This window comes from Babylonia areolata, chromosome 1 (genome assembly GCF_041734735.1).
Source record: "Babylonia areolata isolate BAREFJ2019XMU chromosome 1, ASM4173473v1, whole genome shotgun sequence".
Classification (NCBI taxonomy): Eukaryota; Metazoa; Mollusca; class Gastropoda; order Neogastropoda; family Buccinidae; genus Babylonia; species Babylonia areolata.
Genome location: NC_134876.1, coordinates 1,089,017 through 1,096,516, shown reverse-complemented (window position 1 = coordinate 1,096,516; position 7,500 = coordinate 1,089,017). Strand labels below are relative to the sequence as shown.

Genomic DNA, 7,500 nt, shown 5'->3' with positions numbered 1-7,500 from the left:
AGGTGATCGAAAAAAGCAGAACTTGCGAAACAGCAGGTTTCTTACTTTTTTTCTGGATTTTTTTTTCTTCATATTTTGGTTTTCTTATTTTGCATACGATGGCTCTTCACTGTGCAGCGTTTGGTTGTGGCATCGCGAGATCCCAGATGGCCGCCAAACACTCCAGCAGTCTATTAGCATGGACCCAGAAAAGTTCCAGACGCTTAGCAAACAACTCTACTCTACTAAGACTGCTCAAACAACCCCGCCGTGGTCATTCGTTTGAAAATAAAACAGACATCTGGATTCAATAACAATACTAACACTTTTTTGTGGACGTCACTGGACAAAATCGACATGTACATTCCAGCAAACACAACTCTAGTTTTTCCTCTGAGACACGAAATGTTTGCCGCGCGTAACAACCAAAAATATATGACCAGGCTCCTTTTTCTTTCTTTGTTTCTTTCTATTTTTTCTGTTGAATGTCCGACTGTCTGAAGCAAACTCCCCCTTTATCTGGAAGATTCCATTTCCGTACAAGTCAGCGTCTTCAATCTGATATCAGAACATGATTTGTTGTCTTCTCTCTAACAGTCAACTCATCACCAGTCTCCTTGCTGTATCGACGTAAAGCTCGTCCCTCACTGGGCGGCGAGGGTTTGCTGATTTACATCTCTCTCTCTCTCTCTCTCTCTCTCTCTCCTCTCTCTCTCTCTCTCTCCCCCCCCCCCCCCTCATTTATATCGACATATACATTTCAATCTAATGAAGGTGCAGTGTCAGATCGATCCGGCATTTTGCTTATGACACGGCAACAGGCATCCGACTGGAAGGAAAAGCAAAATAATTCTAAAAAAACAAACAAACAAAAAACCAAAAAAAACAAACAAACAAACCAAAAAAAAACCCTCTGTGTTCCTACTCGCTTTTTTGTCATTGTTTGGTTTTTCGTCCGTTCACTTCCATGCCTGCTATATTTGGGTCACACACACACACAGATACACACACACACACACACACATACACACACACTCACGCACGCACACACACACACACACATACATACACAAAGAGGTAAACACATAAACACACACACATAAGTATATATATATATATATATATATATATATAAATTATACGTGTGTGTGTGTGTGTGTGTGTGTGTGTGTGGGAGTGTGTTGTGTTGTTGTTTCCTTTAAGAAATACACTAAATTTCAATGTGTGTGTCATTTATTTACTTGACAGTTTTTATTATTTGATGGATCCTGACGGGTGTTTTTTAAGCTGCATACATGCACGCGAATTTTAATTTGCAAGTGTGCACTGATGCAATCGGTTGCTTATCTGTTTATTCAAAAATACTTATTCATATTTACTTCTTCTTTTTTTTATTCAGTGATCTATTAATTTGTGATGGACTGACAGCTTCTATAATGTTATGTCATGTATTTGCGCCACAGAAAAGTTATGTATTATTATTATCATTATCATTATCATCATCATAATCAACATTATTATCATTTCTATTATTATTCTGAGGGGAAACATTCAGTTTCAGTTTCAGTATCTAAGCGTGCGGGCTGATCCATGTAGGCTACACACATATGAGAACATAATGATAATACTAATAATACTGATAACACTAAAATACTACTACTAATAATGACATTATTGATGGTAATGACTGATGATGATGATGATGATGATGATTGATAATGATGATGATGATAATGATGATGATAATGACTGATAATGATGATAATGGCTGATAATGATGATGATGATAATGATGATGATAATGATAATGACTGATAATGATGATGATGATAATGACTGATAATGATGATGATATGATGATGATGATGATGATGATGATGAAAACATACCTGACCTACGCATGAACACAACGAAGCACCGATCTGTCCCTGATACCCCTCACTAGGTTTGTGTAAAACACTAACACGAAATAGAACAGGAAATAGAATGCAATAAGAGAGGGGTGGGGGTGGGGGGAGAAAAAACAGAACGATGAGGACGACACAGAAGGCGATGCAGAAGAGGAGACTGAGGAGGCAGAAATGAATGGGGGAAATTTAAAAAGGAAGAGAAGAAGATTACAATTACTAAGGCAGAAGCGAAGACGGAACAATAAAAGAACGACTTCCGCAGCAAAGAATGGCGATCAACGAAAGAAAATGGGACGCCGTATTAAAAAAAAAAAAAAAAAAACAAAAAAAAAACCCACCGATAACAAGCAGACGCGGCGTCATGGATGTTTATACGATTTAACGAAGTCACAGTGATCGACAGACTGATCGATTAACTGACTGACCGACTGTTGGAGCAAAACGAACAATAAATTTACATATAAAAAATCAATATGTTGCAAATCTGCCCAAGAAAGGCAAGTTAAACTACGGGAAGATATCTAAGGACCGCATTTTATGAAAAAGACTCACATTCCGATTTCACACACACACACACACACACACACACACACACACACACAGAGGCAGACAGACACACAGACAGACACACAGACAGACAGAGACAGAGAATTCAGAACTCAAAACGTTTTTTAGTTCAAAGATTAAGATTTTAGGCATGGCCCATTCTTCCAATCTGTCTTTGCTAATCTACATCATTTACAACACACACACACACACACACACACACACACACACACACACATATATATATATATATATATATATATATATATATATATATATATAGAGAGAGAGAGAGAGAGAGAGAGAGAGAGAGAGATTTAGAGGGGGGTGAGAAGGGGAGAGATAGGCAGACACAGACGGACAGATTTACAAAGGAAAACAAGGAGCACGACGGACAGAGGCACAGAGCATTCTATATTCACATGCCATGTGATAGACACACAGAAGCAGTAAGCAGAGACACGAGACAGAGACACACAGAAACAGGGAGAGAGATACAGAGAGACAGACAGACAACAGACAGACAGAGACAGATCGATAGACACACACAGAGACTCAGACACAGACAGACAAACAGGCACACAGACAGAGGCAAACAGATAGACAGACAGACAGACAGAAATACCCCGTGCCAACAAACGAGATCAGCATAAAACTAATCGCCTGAATCAAAACGACAAACAATATTGATCCGTATAAATGTGAACTGGGGAAGCAGCATCATTGGCGATCAACTCTGGGCGGAAAGGAAGTGATGAGGATGGGGGTGGGGGGGGGGGATGCAGGGAGGCAGTGGGGGAGGGAGAGGGGGCGGGGGGCACGGGAGAGGTTGAAAGTGAAGGAGGCGGGGAGGAGTGTGGAGAGAAAGACAGACAGTGAGGGAGAGAGACTGAGAACTCTGAGCTCAGAACTCAAAACGTCTATCATTTAAGGATTTAGATTTCAGGCATGGCATATTCTTCCAATCTGCCCTTACGAATCTTCATCTGTTACAAATAGTACACACGTATATGCAGGAAAGGGAAGAAAGAAAAATAAAACAAATTAGTCTTCGTGAAGCTCATACACGATGAAGAACGTTCAGACACACAGACACAGACCGACAGATGGATGAAAGAGAGAGAGAGAGGGGGGGGGGGCAGACAGACACACAGACACAGACCGACAGATGGATGAAGAGAGAGAGAGAGAGAGAGAGAGAGAGAGAGAGGCAGACAGACACACAGACAGACATTGTCATTAACATAGAACTTATTGAATAAACTGTGAACAACCGGATGACTAAAGCCACACTGTTGTTATCAACGTATTATCTACGTGTTATCTACGCATGAGAGTTGCAACTAATACTACAATAACTACTACCATCACTAATATTACTTGTACAACTGCTATTGTCACCATCATGATGGAATGAAATGAATACATTTATGCATAAATACAAAATAGAACAAAAGAAAACAAACGAGCAAAAACAAAGTTAGAAGAAAGAAAATGATAAACAATAACAACAGATCCATAGAGACTGACATGCAGACAGACAGACAGACAGACAGACAGACAGACAAAAATGGAGAGACAAATGAAGAAACAAAAAAGATTCATAAGATGACTATCACTGTTTTGAAAGGTGTACTCGTAAGTGTGTTCATGCGTGCGCGCATTCTCTCTCTCTCTCTCTCTCTCTCTCTCTCTCTCTCTCTCTCTCTCTCTCGTACGCATACACAAACACACACACACACACACACCCGGTCACACACACACACATACGCGCGCGTGCACCCACAGTTCCCCAGGAAGAGAGCCACGAAGAGGATTATGTTGTGGGCGCAGTGTGCTAACACATTTGCCATTTCGTTCCAACAACAAGTCATGATATATCGTCCAGTTCTCCACATCATAGCGTTACACAGGGAAAAGAAATCAATATCTTCTGCAGTGAAGGAATGTATAAACGAAAAATATAGGGGAAGGTCTGAAACACTCCGCTTCAGTAACAGTGTATGGTATGTAGTCAGGCTTCTGTTCTCCTGTAATTCGCAGTTCTGTGTACAAAAGGGGTGTCCTTCTGTGTGGCCTGAGTATCACTGATATCAAGAAATGAAAAACCAACGTTTCCTTTCTGCTTGAAAAAATATCACTGATATCAAGAAATGAAAAACCAACGTTTCCTTTCTGCTTGGAAAAAATATCACTGATATCAAGAAATGAAAAACCAACGTTTCCTTTCTGCTTGAAAAAATATCACTGATATCAAGAAATGAAAAACCAACGTTTCCTTTCTGCTTGGAAAAAATATCACTGATATCAAGAAATGAAAAACCAACGTTTCCTTTCTGCTTGGAAAAATATACAGTATCACTTGTTCCCGATCCAATCGAGGTGAAAACATAATACACGGGAAATTAGTCTTCTGGCAATAAATACTTTTTTTTTTCAAGCGATTTGCTTACTTTTAACGAAACTATTATATCTTTGACATCATTCTCCGTAATGAACACTTTTTTCCCGGGGGTGGGGCTTTGGGCTGGGGGTGGGGGTGGGGGTGGGGTCGGCGGCGGGGATGACACTGTTTCTCTCTGTATGATCAATGGTCAAGTATTACTGACTCAAGTATGGTGAGTTCTCAATTCATGTTTGATTCATTTCAGAAACATACAACACATATCTTAAAGAAAAAAAATGATTTAATCAATGGGCAAGATCAATCCTAGTCCGAAACCATTTAGACAAGAGGAAAGTGTCAAAACATGTTTTAGCAAGGAGATAGCATAAACAATTACACGAAAAACGCAAAAATTATTGCATATATACGAACAAAGTAGACAGAAAAACAAGTAAAACAACAACAACTGAATGATCAATGGATTAGATTCAAAACCATAAAAGGTAAGGGTATTAGAGATGAACAGTGGTACAAACACATACCAAAAAGATTATATCGACAACGCATGTGAATTATAGTGGTATAAACACATACCAGAAAGACTATCCACAACGCAAGTGATGATAAAAACCAAACATGTAAATTCAACATATACGAAAACTGAATGTTGTAATACGAAAGTCAAATGTAATTTGTGTTTGAAACGAAGAACAGAAACACATTCTATTGGTCTGTTTCACATAAACTGATGAATTTCCCTACCCCTGCACACACACACACACACACACACACACACACACACACACACACACACACTCGATCGGTTCACGCCACTGCAGCCAAGAAAAACGACTCAGACGCCGCCTAGCAAACACTGGCAAATTCAGCATTCATGGGTCTTTTTTATGCAAACATTTCCCTGTCAACACAGGCGCAAAATGTCGATGTATCCCCTTGCTCCACGCTTCCTATCTCTGAACCAATCGACCGGGAGTACTGCACTCTTATTATGCCTCAACACTAAAAGACGGGCACGCACGCAAACGTTAACACACACACACACACACACACACACACACACACACTCATATACCATGGCCCTACATACCGGAAACAATTAATGAACAGATATTTCAAAGTACACGCTAAAACTCACAGAACGTATCCTATTTAACTGATTTGTTTTGGCCTTTGATATTCTGCCAGTAAGCCTATATTCATGGTTTCCATGACAAATTAGTGCGATTCCGATTCTGATTCACTTGGTCACAAACTAATTTGAATGCAAAAGCCTGCACGCAAGGAGATACACATTGACACACATGTAAACAGCGTGCACGCACTCGAACACTGACGCACGCACACACGTGCGCGCGCGCGCACCCTCACACACTGACACAAAGTGAAATAGTTTGAACACAGAAACTTGTACGCACAGACATTATGCGCGTACATTCTCACATACATACACACATCCAGGCATGCATGCACAAACACACACACACACACTCTCTCTCTTTCTCTCAGTCTCACGATATCAAAGATGCAAAATGACGCGCGAAAAAAACCAAAACCAAAAACACTAGCCTGCTTCGCACTCACTCTGTGCCTTCTTTAAACGTTAATGTAAACATCTTCCAGCCTAAGAAAATAAACATTATACAAAGAGCATATAAACAAAAACAAACAAACAAACAACTATTTAAATAAAATTTAAAAAAAGCATACCAAAGATATCCATCGCAGCGTCGTCGGCTTGTCTTTTCTTTTTTCTTTTTTGTGTGTTTTTTTGTTGTTTGTTTTGTTTTGAAAGACACAAACTGTGTTTCTACGCTTCGGCGTGCAAACGTTTCAGTCACTCGAAGTGGCAAACTTCATCATCAGATGACACATCACGCTGTTCACTGAAGAAGCACCATGACCGTACCATCACCACCACGGCTCACACTCCAGTCGCAGCAGCATCCACCACACCCGCAGTCCGGATCCTCCTGCCACACAAACATCACTCCGTCATTAAGACTTCCGTGGCATGCACGTGAAGGTAAAAAAAAAGCCGACACTGTTGGGCTGCACCGCTCAGAGAAAGGCAGACAGACACACGCACACACCCAACGCAAGTCAAAACGCAGCCAGCAGCACTGCACACAGATGAAACGTTTCTCGCTCTTCGAAGCGACTGTCGAACTGATCGCCTGAGAGAGAGATGGAGGGAAGCAGGGAAGGCATGCAAGCCGGTAGGCGGGCGGGCGGGAACAAGGGCTGGAGAGAGGACGGGAGAGAGAGGGGGAGGCAGGCTGTGGGTCGTTTTGAACAGCGAGGTATCAATTATTGAAGGACCTTTCAAGCCTCGCTAGCTACCTGCCGGGGTTTGGTGGGGAGGCGTCCTACCAGATCTTGGCATTCTGTGTGTGTGTGTGTGTGTGTGTGTGTATGTGTGCGTGTGTGAGTTGAGGAGTGGAGAGAGAGAGAGTGAGAAAGAGAGAGAGCCTGGAGTGTGTGTGTGTGTGTGTGTGTGTGTGTGTGTGTGTTATGTGCATGCGTGCGCACACATTTGTGTGTGAAAGTTGCAAATATCGTTTGTTGTGTATCATGTGTATCATACTGCTGGTATAACATTAGTCTTCAACTCCACGTCTTTCCATTTCGAAGTCAGACGAAAAAAATGAGTGTGGGTGT

The 7,500-nt window shown here is 41.2% G+C and overlaps 1 protein-coding gene across 1 annotated transcript in view; it reads right to left on the bottom strand.

Moving 5' to 3' along the window:
- Positions 1–6,771, bottom strand: part of LOC143290792 (uncharacterized) — an 82,432-nt gene extending 75,661 nt beyond the window's left edge. The window contains exon 1 of the mRNA XM_076600309.1: positions 6,550–6,771. The gene's annotated coding sequence lies outside the window, so the exon portion shown is untranslated. The remainder of the gene's footprint in view (positions 1–6,549) is intronic.
- Between the last annotated feature and the right edge of the window lie 729 nt (positions 6,772–7,500).